Consider the following 14,289-nt stretch of genomic DNA (forward strand, 5'->3'; position numbering starts at 1 on the left):
CTCTTCATCCAAAGGACTATAACGATTTGATCCATCCATCCCACCACAATATGAACACACAAAGTCTTCCATCAATAAGTAACCCCTTCATCCAATAGCTTCACAAGGCACTTGCTAACAATATTTTGTTTCTCAACCTATAGCATTACCTCTTTTGATTCACTTAAAAATGCCATCCATTCATTTCAAACAATTCTTGTTCTTTTCACACCTTGTGCCCGTGATCACCTCTGGGGCCCTATTGGACTGCATCAAGCCTGCCAAAATCCTTATTCACAAACTACGAATATCATCGGTTCAGACATTAACCAAGCCATGTTCTTGTTCCTACAAACAATAATTGTTGTATTTTTCCAGACAAATCATGTTCATTGCACAGCTGGTAACCTAGTTTGCAAATGTCACATCAGCTGAGTAAACAAATGCATCCATTCTCAAGACTGGTGTATATAGAACAAGTTAACTTACCTTTGGTAATGCATTTTCTGGTGGAGACTATCTAGCTGCAGATTCCTTACCTTTGAATTTCCCAGGCGTCAGGCTAAATCAGGAAACATGCATTGAGCAATACCACTTGCGCACACTGTCAGGTGGATCCATTCGGCTTCAAGTGACGTTGTCGGCATCGGTAGCGTCGGTTGTGATGTTGCAGTACCTATATGGGCACCACTCAGGCACACGGACATCAGTACTTTTCAATTTTTACACAGCAAAAGCGCACAGCCACGAAGTAATTGATGTCGTTGTGTGCAAAATTACCTTAGCCCTACAAAATTAGTCCACAAAGAGGGGATGTATGGGTGGGGCTGTACGGAATCAGCAGTTAGTCTCTACCAGATAATGCGTTACCGAAGTCAAGTAACTTGTTCATCTGAGACTTATAGCTGCTGATTCCTTACCTTTGAATTAGATACCCAAGCCATAACATCCCTGCCATGGTTTGCAGACCAATACTTTACAATGGAAAGTCCTGCAGGACCTAACAGGTAAAATGCACGTCTCGGCGGACCAGACTGTCCAGGCAGTAGTGCTTGGCAGGATGCCTATGTTGCCGCCCAATAGATCCACTTGTGCAATGGGCCCTTAATCCCTCAGGGGTATTCTTCTTAGCCAGGCATGGCAGATCTTAATGCAGATAACATCAGAGCGAGAGATGGTCCTTGTCTGAATTACCCGCCTTTCTTAGTTCCCACAGACCCCACAAAGATTTAGACATCCACCCAGAACTCTTTTGTGTGGTCAAGGTAGAATGACAATGCACTTTTTGGGTCCAGTCTGTGGAGACGCTCTTCTTCCTTAAAGGATGCGGGGGAGCAAAGAAGGTGGACAGCATGATCTTTGGCAGCTTCTCCACAGGGGCGTGGCCTCAGGCTTTCTCGCAGTGTGAGAAGCAGAAACATAAAATGGTAAAACTACCACTTTATGTTTCTGCTTCTTGCACTGCGAGAAAGCATAAGTGCCTGGTTGTGGGCGGGCGGTCCTGCTCGAGTGCAGGGAGGGGGGAGGGGGAGTGGCTTGCCCACTGTTGTGGGCCCTGTCTGCTTTGGTTGGCCTGGGGCGGACCAAAGCAGTCATGCACACTCTCCCTTTTCTCTAAGTAGGCTGCATGCAGCCTACATAGAGAAAAGGGCCTCCCATTAGGTGCCTGGCTTGGGCGCTGTGCGCCTGCACTGCACCAATTACAACGCTGCCATTGCAGCGTTGTGATTGGGGGAGGGGAGGAAGGCTGCCTGTGGGTGGCGAATTATTCTCACAGGCAAGCGGTAGCACGCTCATGCAACGGGAAAGGGGCTTCAGAGCTGGGACCCAGAGTCGCGGAGGAGGTGACAGGGTGCCCAAGTCTGGGTTCACTGGAAGCGGTCAGTTATCGTCTGGAGTCCAGGGAAGCCCATTGGCGCCTCGTGGACATGAGCAGGTGCTGTGCCGAGGAATTTCTGCTCAGGTCATGCTAAAGTTATCAGCTGCTCTCCAGTCGCAGTTTTTTTACCCCACAAGATAAAGATGGTTCAAACGGTGTCCCCAGAAGCCGACAGCATCACGCTTAATATCACCTGCAAGAAGCTCTCAGCAAGGCTCCCTCCAGAGACCTGAGTTAAGATAAAGTTTAAGCCTTTCTCGCCTACGCCAGTGAGTAGCGGGCACTGTGCCTCTCTCGTCCATCTGAAGGGATGTTACAAATGGGTGACCCTGGACCATCTCTCCTTCAGGGGAAACAACTCAAGACCTGGCTGTTCGAGCAGTAGCGACCCCCCCCCCGTGCCTTGAGACCCTAACGGGTGAGTAGCACGATATACAAATTCTGTTGATTGATTGATTGGCTCATCTGTGTTTGACCTTATGAACACAGATCGAATTTCTCCTGCTCAGCCCCACTCAAGTGCATTTAGCCTTTCATTCTTTCAGTTTGATAAAATGAGTACCACTGAATTAGCTATTCAGCGCCAAGTTACTCTTCTGGGAAGAAAACGCACCATACAAGCGCACGTCATCTTATGTCATGAAAATACAAGTCAAGGGATGTGTAATATCATTGGCTAAATGCCACTTGGTTGCAGGTTACCATAAAAGTAAAGGGTCACTTGGCAGCTATGAACCATGCTATCAACGAGTGATGAGACAAAGTGAAACCGTGATGTCGTTTGGTTGGCATCTTTTTCTGGTGGATCAATCAATCAATACATTTGTAGAGCGCACTACTTACCCGTGAGGGTCTCAAGGTGCTGGGAGGGGGCTTGGGGGAGCTGCTACTGCTCGAACAGCCAGGTCTTGAGGAGTCTCCTGAAGGCCAGCAGGTCCTGGGTCTGTCGTAGCGGATGGGGAGGGTGTTCCAGGTTTTAGCAGCGAGGTGGGAGAATTATCTGCCAGCAGCGGTCGCTTGTCAGATGCGGGGGACGGTGGCGAGGTCGGTGGAGCGAAGATGGCGGTTCGGGGTGTAGAAGGTGTGCCATTTGTTGAGGTACCCTGGTTCGGTGTTGTGAAGTGCTTTGTGAGCGTGGGTGAGGAGCTTGAAGGTGATCCTCTTGTTGACTGGGAGCCAGTGCAGGTTTTTCAGGTGGGCTGTGATGTGGCTGGGGCGGGGAATGTCGAGGACGAGGCGTGCAGAGGCATTCTGTATGCGTTGAAGTCGTTTCTGGAGTTTGGCTGAGGTTCCTGTGTAGAGAGTGTTGCCGTACTCCTGTCTGCTGCTGACGAGGGCCTGGGTGACCGTCCTTCTGGTTCCGGTGGGGATCCATCTGTAGATCTTGTGGAGCATGCAGAGGGTGTTGTAGCAGGAGGAGGAGACAGTGTTTACTTGCTGGGTCATTGACAGCGCGGAGTCCAGGATGACCCCCAGGTTGTGTGCATGGTGCAGCTCCTAGTGCGGCCGGCCACCTAGAGTCCCAGGCGGAGGGGGTGGAACCGATGATGAGGAACTCGGTCTTGTCCGAGTTCAGCTTTAGGCGGCTGTTCATCATCCATTCAGTGATGGCCTTCATTTCTTCGTGGAGGCTGGATTTGGCGGCGGTGGGGGCCTTGGTCAGCGAGAGGATCAGCTGGGTGCCCTCGGCGTATGAGATGATGTTGAGGTCGTGCGAACGGACGATGTTGGTGAGAGGTGCCATGTAAATGTTGAAGAGTGTTGGGCTGAAGGATGATCCTTGGGGAACGCCGCAGATGATCTTGGTTTCTTTAGAATGGAATGGGGGGAAGCTGACACTCTGGGTTCTGCCTGTGAAGAAGGAGGTGGTCCAGTCCAGGGCTTTGTAGCGGATCACTGTGTTGTGGAGGCGTGTGCGGAGGGTATGATGGCAAACTGTGTCAAAGGCGACCGAAAAGTCCAAGAGGATGAGGGCCGCGGTTTCTCCTTTGTCCACCATGGCCCTGATGTAATCAGTGGCGGCGATGAGGGCTGTTTCGGTGCTGTGATTGCTGCGGAATCCAGTTTGGGACTGGTCCAGGATGTTGCTCTCTTTGAGGAAGGAGGTCATTTGCCTTTTGACGAAGTTCTCGATTACTTTCACCGGGAACGGGAGAAGGGAGATGGGGCGGAAGTTCTTGAGGTCCTTGTGGTCTGCTTTGGGTTTCTTGAGTAAGGTGTGGATCTCGCCGTAATTCCAGCTCTCCGGGAAGGTGGCGGTCTCGAAGGAGCTGTTAATGATCTTGAGGAGATGGGGTACGATGGCGGAGCTTGCTTTGTTGAAGATGTGGTGCGGGCAGGGCTCAGATGGTGTGCCGGAGTGGATGGTGTTCATGATTTTGATGGTGTCTTCGTCGTTGATGTGGATCCAGGAGAGCAGGGGTTGACGTGGCTGTGGGGCGGTGAGTCTGAGGTGTCTGTGTCTATTGGGGTGGCCTGGTTGCTAAAGCGGTCGTGCATGTCTGGGGGTCACTTATGCATTTTGACAATGAGGTGCCCTAAAACTATTTGGCAAGGCGCAAAAGTCTACGGTGTTGAAAACAACAAATCCTGGGACTCAACTACTGAAAAATGTATTTTCCCAAGTTTATATTGATTGCAAGAGTGGTAGAGTACAGCTGTTACCAATTTTAGACCAGAATGCATGCTTTTTTTCCCCCAAACGCGCCTCTCTTTCAGAGGTTTGTGTGAGTATAGTTTGTAGTATGGAATAGACACGAGAAGTAGAAATGAAAAATTGCGCATAACACCCTCATTTTTTTTATTCAGGAGTGCGCCTCAGATTCAAGGCACGCAGATTGTGCAGCTGTGCATACTCACACTCAACGACTGTGGCCTCAGACGACAGCAAGCCACAGGGATTTGTGTGCCAGCCTCATGCGCTGCTAGAAGAGAGGGCCTTTATTATGATGGGCTTAACAAAAGTGCATTGTATAGAGCCCAATCACTTAATCTATTAATTTTCAAAACACTTCAGGGTACAGAATATCAATACCCAAATCCAACACCACCAGGTTATAAACTCTCATCCGGAAGCATTCTTATTTTTTCAATTCTCTTTTACAGAATAAGAGATCAACTCTTTTGGGAGTCTAATCTCCAGCACATTTAATTGAGAAAGTCATTCAATTACACCGTACATTTCATCAATACCCATGCTGTAATTTATTTTACATGTTTTAAGATCTACTTCTCATTGCTACACCTAATTACTTTATTCCACCTTGACTTCATGTGTTAGGTCATTCAAATGTATTATTATTATTTTAATTTCTAAAATCTGCTTGAAAATGCACCATTTGTCCACTCTTTTCAACCCCATAGATTGTCCGGGCTCGCTTGCTACGCTCACTACAGTGCAGTGTGACAAATATTTTACGCCCCACCACTTTCAAATGTCACCAGCAGCCACTGAGCGTGATGAATTGACCCAGATGGAATTGGGTCACAACCTTTGGCAAAAATTAAGCCCAGATGCGAAGCACCACTTTGTCTGGAAAATACACCATGTAGGGAGGTGTGCAAGACAGCACCTGCAACTCCACTCACCCTCCGGGCAAATGTAACTGCCACTAAAAAGGCTGTCTTGCTGGTAAGCAGCCGGAGGGGACAATTGTGTAAATAATCGAAGGAAGCATGCATAAGATAGGTGAGGACCACATTAAGGTCCCACAGCGGCATAACAAAGGGCGAGGGCGTAAACAAGTGAACAAGCCCTTTCAGAAACCTATGTACAATTGGAGACATAAAGAGAGAGGGTTGGTCTGGCATCAGCAAAAAAGTGGATAGAGTAGAAAGATAGCCCTTGAGAGTACCCACAAAAAGCCCTGCTGGGCAAGGGTTAGAATGAATAGAAGAGGAGCCGAAAGAAGCATAAAGAGGGTCAATAGATCTTTCTGTACAGTATAATACAAATTTCTGCCAATGGCAGGTTTGTACTGTAGGGTGGAGGGCCGCCTGGCCGTCAAAATAATGTTACACACTTCAGGAGGAAGGTCAAAAGTCATCAACTGTCGGAGCTCAATCTCCACGCATGGAGGCGCAGAGTTGACCGGTTTGGGTGGAGAACCCACCCCTGCTGCTGCGACAGAAGATCCTCCCGAAGGGGCAGCCTGATTGGCGAATCGACACTCTTGCTCATAAGCTCTGGAGACCAGACTCTCCTCTCCCACGCAGGCGCCACAAGAATGACTTAGGCCCGGTCGCTCCTGTTTTTCAAAACCTGGGCAGTGGTATGGGCGGAAAGGTGTACAGCAGACCTGAACTCAACCTGCGACGAATGGCGCGCCGACTGCTAGCCGCCTTGGAAACTTGCTGACACTGCGCGTTCTTTACGAAGGCGAACCGATCTAACCAAGATTCTCCTCACTGCTGAAAGAGACCTTGTGCCACCTCTGACTGGAGACGCCATTCGTGATCCGCTAGGCATCGACGGCTGAGTTTGTCCGCCTCGACATTCAGAGACTCCGACAGGTGTTGAACCACCAGGGTTGTGCCCCGCTATTCTAGCCATGTGTAGAGATGCAGGGCCTCTCGACAAAGGGTCCATTTTTTTGTAAAATATGTTTTTATTGCAGAATCATAAACGGACAATAAGTCATCCCGACCTTCTCATCTCTGACAGCTGGATTCCACAGATCAATAATTAACCAGCACACAGCCATCTAGCCCACATCCCGGAGGCCGGGCGGCGTTAGCTACAAAATGCCAGAGACATCAAAGTAAAAGAACAAGCATGCATCCGGTCGGCAAAACAGTTTTGTATCCGCGTTTCTATAACTCCCAACCCATCCCTCAACACAGTCAACTGAATACAAATTCCAATAGGAAACGAATAAAGTCATCCCAAACGCAACCCAATCGCTTTCAGTCATCCATTGGAACCTCCCCCATAGGATTTTCTCAATAGTCTACCCTTCATATTACCAACCACAGTGCGGGGGACATGTTCCTCAAGTATTCCGCACAACGGTTCGTTAATAACTCTGGTGTCTGCTAGGCTCTCCCTTCCATTTGGAATAGTTCCCAACCTCCCCTATCCCACCCCCCCAACTGCTGCCGGTGCGGGCCATGTTCACGTACACAATCATAATCAGCTGCGATCTGAGGGATCAACACGCATCTGCTGCTGCGTCTCATGGAACCTCCTACAGCGGTCTTCCCCCCTATTCCTCGACGTCAGTCAAATAATCCTTTAGGGCTTGCACTAATGCCTCCCAGGCCCTTGCCATTTCCAAGCCCTTCTCGGTAGCTGTACGGGTGGCCTGTCGGAGTCTAACCGCACTCTCACTTCGAGCCCATTTCTGCCGTTCATTCGTCCATCTCCTATGAGATGGGCCCTCTTTCGATTTCCAATGCCAAGTGATTTCTCTCTGGGCTAAAATAAGGCCTAAATCAATGAATTTGCTAGTGATTTTTGTTTTAGCTGTGTGAGGGAACCAGAGCAACAAACCCGTCGCCATGTCATATTCCACCTGTCGATCTGTGACTGTATTAAGGAGCGCCCCCACCTCTGACCAGTACATCCCCAGTTTTGGGCAATCCCACAACATATGGTCCAATTCCGCATCCGGTGTCAGGCATCTAGGGCATACTGCTTCCTGCACCTGGAAATGCCTCCGGATCTTCCCCGGGGTCAGGTAAGCACTGTGCAACACAAAAAAGTGCACCTGCTGAAACCTGGCATTTCTGCTCCCCTTCCATGTCCTCCTCAAGATGTGACCCCACGCTGTGTCCGGTATGGGTTTCCCTATACTCCCCTCCCATTTGTGCTTCAGGATTGCGAGTGGTTCTAGACCTTCGTGGAGCATTCTAGACTGGAGGCAGGTGACTGCCTTAAATGTACCCGCCGCCATTACCACATATTGGCAGGCCATGGTTGTGCGGGGCTCCGACAGCCCAGCCCCCCAATGCTTCCGTATCGCCGCCGTCACGGCTGCGTGCAACAGGAAACTCCCATCAGGAAGGCCAAACTGGTCCTGGAGCACACTGAAGGGCAATAACTCGCCATCGGCATATTGATCACCTATCATGTGAAGGTCCCAAGTCCTCCCAGTTCAGTAACGGAGACCAATCCCCGCCGTGCGGCAACGCCGTCAGCATCCCCAGAGGTAGCTCTGGTGCATATGGGCGCGCCACCCCCACTCTCTTCAAACTTCTATGCCACCATAGCCGCAGGGTCTTCTCCTCCAAGGTTAAATCTAGCAATTCAAGCTTATGTTGCATGATAATATAGGATAGGATATGCCTCTGTATCCCCGCCCCTCTGGTCTGCTCTGGGCCTCTGAATTCCTTTGCAACATTCTGGGTAAGAATCTGCAGCTGCGCCGCCAAATAATATAATTCAAAATCAGGCACCGCCATTCCCCCCTCCGACTTAGGCCTCATCAGCGTGTTCAATGCCACTCGACGCCTCCCATGTCCCCACAAAAAATCTGTTGCGCAATTCTTTAAAGACCCGTTGAGGGATCCATATCGGCAGCGTACAAAAATAATAAAGCAGCCGAGGCAAAGCCGCCATCTTAAGTAGTGCCACCCTGCCCTGCACCGAGAGGGGGAAGAGATGCCCAGAAGGCCATACAGCCCTTCAGGGCTCTTATACAGCGCACTACGTTCCCTTCCAGCATGTTGTCAGCACCACGGTAAATGCGGACCACCAAATAGGTGAAACACTACTGTTCCCAAATGATGTCCATGGTCAGGCGCGGCCGGGGCATGTCCGCCCGCAGCGGAAAAATGCACGTCTTGCCCCAGTTAACCCTAAGGCCAGATAGTGTCCCAAAGTGCGACAACATTTCAACCGCTCCTTCCAATGCCGTCACCGTGTCCTCCAAGAACAACATCAGATCGTCCGCATACAATGAAATGTAATGCGGGGTCTCGCCGCACACAATACCATTATACGCCACGCCCGTCTGCGTTTGGGCCGCCAGGGGCTCAATTGCCAGCGCGAACAACAGAGGGGAAAGCGAGCATCCCTGCCGTGATCCCCTGCGCACCGGGTACTCAGAGGATATCACAGAACCCAGTCTCACCCTGGCCGTCGCTGAGGAATAAAGTACTTTCGTCCAGCGCCCAAACCGTTCCCCTAAGCCGAACTTCTCCATTACCCTATCCAGGTACTCCCATTCCAGACTATCAAAAGCTTTTTCGATATCTACGGACAACACCGCCGGCATCTGGGCCGGGCCCAGGTCGAACCCAGCACTAGGACAAGGCGGCGGATGCTAGTTGACGTATTTCTCGTGGGAATAAACCCGGCTTGATCAGCATGTATCAGCGTGGTCATGTGTGGCAACAGTCTGGTGGCCAAAATGCGACTCAGAATTTTATAGTCCACCGTCAGCATGGACAACGGTCTATATGAGGTCACATCGCTATCTTCCCTCCCGGGCTTCAACAGCGGAACGATCAACGCCTCTCTCATCGACTGAGGTAAATGCCCCAGCTCCAAAGCTTTGGCATAGACCTCCAGCAAACAGGGTGCTAAGATATCAACATATTTTGCATAGAATTCGATCGGCAGGCCGTCTACTCCCGGCGTCTTGTTCCTAGCCATCTGCTTAATAGCCCCTCTAATCTCAGGCAGCGTTAAGTCGCGGCCCAGGTCCTCTGCGCTGCCCTCATCCAGCAATGGGAGAGGAATCCCTGCCAGGTAGTCCTCTATGTCGGAAACCTCAGCTTCCAGTTGACTCTGATAAAGGGTCATATAGTTACTAAGGAAGCGTGACAGGACTGCGTCTTGAGAATGGGCCATCTCTCCCGACGCCGCACAAACGCTCATGATCGGGCCACCTCTAGGCGCCGGGTTCGCTAGTCTCACAAACAACGTTCCTACCTTGTCCCCTTCAGCGTGCACCTTTGTAGTGTACAGTCTGTAATCGTAGCTCTGCAGTCTTTCAGTTTCTGCAGCAACTAGTTCCTTAGCCTCCAGCAATCGTGTATGCAGTGTGGGCTGCTCTGGCCGCCGCTGCTCCAGGTCCCTCAATGCACCCTCTGCTTTTTCCACGTCAGCAAGGACCACTGTACGTTCACCCGAAAACCTACCAATGCACAGGCCTCTCACAACTACTTTAAATGCATCCCAGTCTACCGACCTAGTGTTGGCCGTCCCCCTATTCTCGTCAAAATAATGCTCGATGCCTTTGCGGATGTTAGCACCGAAAACCTGGTCTTCCAGGGTCTCCGGTCGCAATCTCCACGTTGGGACCGCCGACCTCACTTGCTGCCACTGAACACATGCCAACTGGGGATTATGATCGGATATGGTCCTAGGTAAGTATTCTGTGTGTCACTCGACAAAGGGTCCATGACCCCACCTCACCTTGCCTGGTTGCTGTATCACATGGTGGTGGTATTGTCCGTGAACACCTGCACTTACTTCCCCTTGACAGAGGGAAGAAATGTTTTCAATGCCAATCGAATTGCTCGAAGCTCCAACACATTTATGTGGAGGTCCGACTCTGCCGGAGAACGGTGTCCCCTGATCTCCAACTCTCCCAGCTGGCCGACCCATCCAGGAAGTGACGCATCTGTCACAACTGTGAGATCTGGTTGGGTAGAGGAGAGGGGTCTGCAGTTGACCCAATCTGCAGATCTCTCTCAGTTCCTTTCCAGATCAGGACCACGTTGTTGAGATTTTCCCAATGCTGTGCCCACTGGAACTTCAATTCCCACTGTAAAATCTGCATACTTCACATGGCCTGTTTTACCAACAGGCTGCAGGAGGCCATGAGGCGCACCAGCCTCAAAGTCAGTCTCAACAAAATCCAGGATAGAGGCTAAAACATGGGAATCATAAGCTGAATATCCTGTACTCGCTGCTCGGGAGGATGGTTCAGAAACTTCACTGTGTCCAGAACAGCTCTGATGAAAGGGAGCGTCTGAGAAGGAGACAGGTGTGACTTTGGCACCTTTATAGAGAACCCCAGCGAATGCAGGAGGTCCGCAGTAGTCTGAAGGTGGGAGAGAACAACCTGGGGCAAGGAAGCCTTCAACATCCATTCCTCGAGGTAGGGAAAGATTAACACATATAACCTGCGCAGATGAGCTGCGACCACAGCCATCTCCTTGGTGAATACCCGAGGGGCACTGGTATGGCTGATGGGGAGCACAGTGAACTGTAGGTGCTCGCGGCCTACCTTGAACCGCAGGTAACGCCTGTGGCCTGGCAGGATGGGGATGTGAAAATATGCATCCTGCAGGTCCAATGCTACAATCCAGTCTTCTTGGTCTACGGCAGACAAGACTTGGGCTAGAGGAAGCATCTTGTACTTCTTCTTGAGGAAGAGATTGATGGTCCGAAGATCTAAAAAGGGCAGCAACCCTTTGTTGTTCTTCGGAATCAGAAAGTAGCGGGAATAACAGCCACTGACTACTTCTGAAAGTGGAACCCTCTCTATCGCTCCCTGGGCCAAGAGAGCTGTAACTTTCTCTTGGAGCAATTGCAAATGATCCTTCATCAGACGTTCCTGATTTGGCCGAATGGGAGGAGGAAAAGAAAGAAAAGGCAGAGAAAAGCCCTCCTGAATGATTTGCAAGACCCACTTGGCTGAAGACTTCTGGCTTCCATTCCTAGGTTGGAATGAACCATGTCCACGTCCCCGTATGGCTTGGAAAACATGCGCAGGACGATGGCAGGATAGGGCTGAAGCAGCTGGAAACCCCTTCGATTCCATGAAAGGGGCAAAAGGCAGACTGGCCACGAGGAGTAGCAGAGAGGCCCAAGGATCTGGTCGTAACTCAAGACTCCTTAAACCTCACTATGAGAGGCTGGCATAGTATATGGTGCTCCCTTATGTAAGTGTAGCACCCTGCACTAATCCAGACAACCCTTAGAGAGCTTTCTAAGGTTGTCTAAGACAACCAAAATCACTAAGTGGAAGCTGTGGTAAGCAGCCTGCAGGCTTAGTCCAGAAGGAGTGCAAAGCAGCTTGTTTTACAAGTACTTAATCTTAAATTATAGGTTAAGTGAAAAATTGTTATTTTATTACAAACAGTCACTAACACAATGTATAATCTCCTAACCGGAGATATAATCACAATACACAAAATACTTAGGAAATCGTGTCAAGTCCCTTAGGTTATCGTATACATACCGACTACATACATTGCAGCCCAGCCACATGATATAACGGTCTTACATAGGTGACCTTTTATCCAGTAGGTGACTTCTGTCTCCCCAACATCAGGCTCTTGGTACCATATCTTAATCCCTGTACCTGACGTACACAAAAGATGTCCCGAGGCACAGTAGATTTATTCTTTACAAGGGTCACCACTTTTTTCATTCATGGCCAACAGCAAACTGCATATGCTCATGTTTGTTTAGAAAAGGATTAGCAAGGGATTAGAAAATGTTTTCAAAACATACTGATTGTAGAAAAACCCCAAAGTGACCACTTTAGTATAAAAGACTCTCACTCCCCCTAAGACAGAGGAGAAATTCCTCCCAAGCTGAGACAAGGCTCTGCCAGCTAATCCTTCGACAAGCAGAGATCTGACATCCCTTCGGGGTGCCATCCTCGACGCAGAGACGGGGTCCTTCATTCAGAACCATCAGATTAGAACGTCCCCAGGGAGTTCTTGGCTCTATAAGGTTTCATTAGAACATAACCTAGCACAAACATACTTCACCTACACCTCTAGGCTAGGCAAGGTTAGGTAGGATATGCATCGTAGGGGTACGCCAATGCTACTGTTTTATGTAATATCCTTTTATTCATCTTATTAGCACTATGGGAGAAATGTATCTTCTTTTTACTAGGTACTAGCAATTACATTTGTCTGCTCCTGTCTTTTGATTGTCGCAGCTAACATGTTTCATACTAGACTGACACTTGACCAATAAATAATTACTGAAACCTTTTCCAATCTCCATCCTCTGTATTCTGAGAAAAGCAAGCACGAGTGAAATGAAATGAAATGAAATTTGACTTGTAAAGCGCATGGCTGCCCTAGAGCGTCCCAGCGCTACCTAACTGATAACAGAAAAACTGTAAAGGATCCGGAATTTAAGGGGTTTTAGGAAAAAGAAAAGTTTTAAGTGATTTTCGGAATTTAAGATAGCATGGCTCATTCCAGATGTACCTGGGGAGAGCGTTCCAGTTTTTTGCCGCATTTATAGAAAAGCGGCGGCCTCCTGTGCGGGCCTTCCTCACTCTAGAGACTATGGCAAGGTTATCCCCGTCCGATCGGAGGACCCGGGCGGGCCTGTAGGGACGAATCAGGCTCCTCATGGCCGGAGGACCTTTGCCTTGAAGTGTCTTATGGGCGATGCAAGATGATTTGAAGGCGATTCGTTCATGAACTGGAAGCCAGTGAAGAGCTCTCAGCAACGGTTTAGCCGACGCTCTTCTTGGAGCCCCCATAAGCAACCTGGCTGCAGCGTTCTGCACCCGCTGCAAGATCTTAATAGTGGCTTCCGGCGCTGCCAGGAACAGCGCATTGCTATAATCCAGTCTGGATAAAATTAATCCCTGGATTAATAGCTTCCTGGACTGAAAAGGCAGGAGGGGGAGAACTTTCCGTACTGCCCGAAGCAAGCCGAAGCAACCACCTGCGACTTTCTGGGCATGTGTCCTAAAAGTTAGTACGGGCTCAAACCAGACCCCTAAGCTTTTAATTTTCTCCTTTGGTTGAGGCAGCTCGCCCATACAGGGCGGCCAGAAAGCTTTGGGCAGAGATGTAAATTGATGGCCCAGGATCATGATCTCGGTTTTAGCTCCGTTCAATTTGAGCTTTGACCCGGTCATCCAGGAGTAGATTCTAGTGAGGCAAGCCGAGAGGTTATGTTATGTTATGTTATCTGAGCATTCCACTTGTTGCGTCAACGAGATGACTAATTGAGTGTCGTCTGCGTAGGTGACGGATTTAATCCCAAAAGGGGCTACTACCTCCTCCAGTGTGGCCATATAAGCATTAAACAGAGTGGGGCTCAGGGACGAGCTCTGGGGAACTCCACACTGGAGGGGAGTAGATTTAGACATGACACCATTTTCCCAAATCCTGAAAGATCGTTTGTTCAGAAAGGATTCCAGCCATCTCAGGGCTGATCCTGCAATGCCCAGTCTAGCAAGACGATGGACTAATATTTCATGGTCCACCGTGTCAAATGCAGCGCTCAGATCCAGGAGGATCAGAGCCGCTGATCCTCCTGAATCTAAGATGCACCTTGCCTCCTCAGCCACCACTATGAGGGCTGTGTCGGTGCCCTGTCCTGGGCGAAAGCCCGTTTGAGAGTCGCTCAGTAGGCAGTTACTTTCCAAGAACCCTGAGAGCTGTTGATTAACTATCTTTTCAGCAATTTTGCCCAGACCAGGTAACAAAGAAATCGGGCGAAAATTAGCTAAATCGGCAGTGTCAAGCCCCGGTTTCTATAGGAGTGTTTTAAT

The 14,289-nt window shown here is 49.7% G+C and overlaps 1 protein-coding gene across 1 annotated transcript in view; it reads right to left on the reverse strand.

The window, feature by feature from the left end:
* LOC144826435 (transient receptor potential cation channel subfamily M member 7-like) overlaps positions 1–14,289 on the reverse strand; it is a 2,236,140-nt gene that overhangs the window by 192,327 nt on the left and 2,029,524 nt on the right. The window lies entirely within an intron of this gene.

Source organism: Lissotriton helveticus, chromosome 3_2 (genome assembly GCF_964261635.1).
Source record: "Lissotriton helveticus chromosome 3_2, aLisHel1.1, whole genome shotgun sequence".
Lineage (NCBI taxonomy): Eukaryota > Metazoa > Chordata > Amphibia > Caudata > Salamandridae > Lissotriton > Lissotriton helveticus.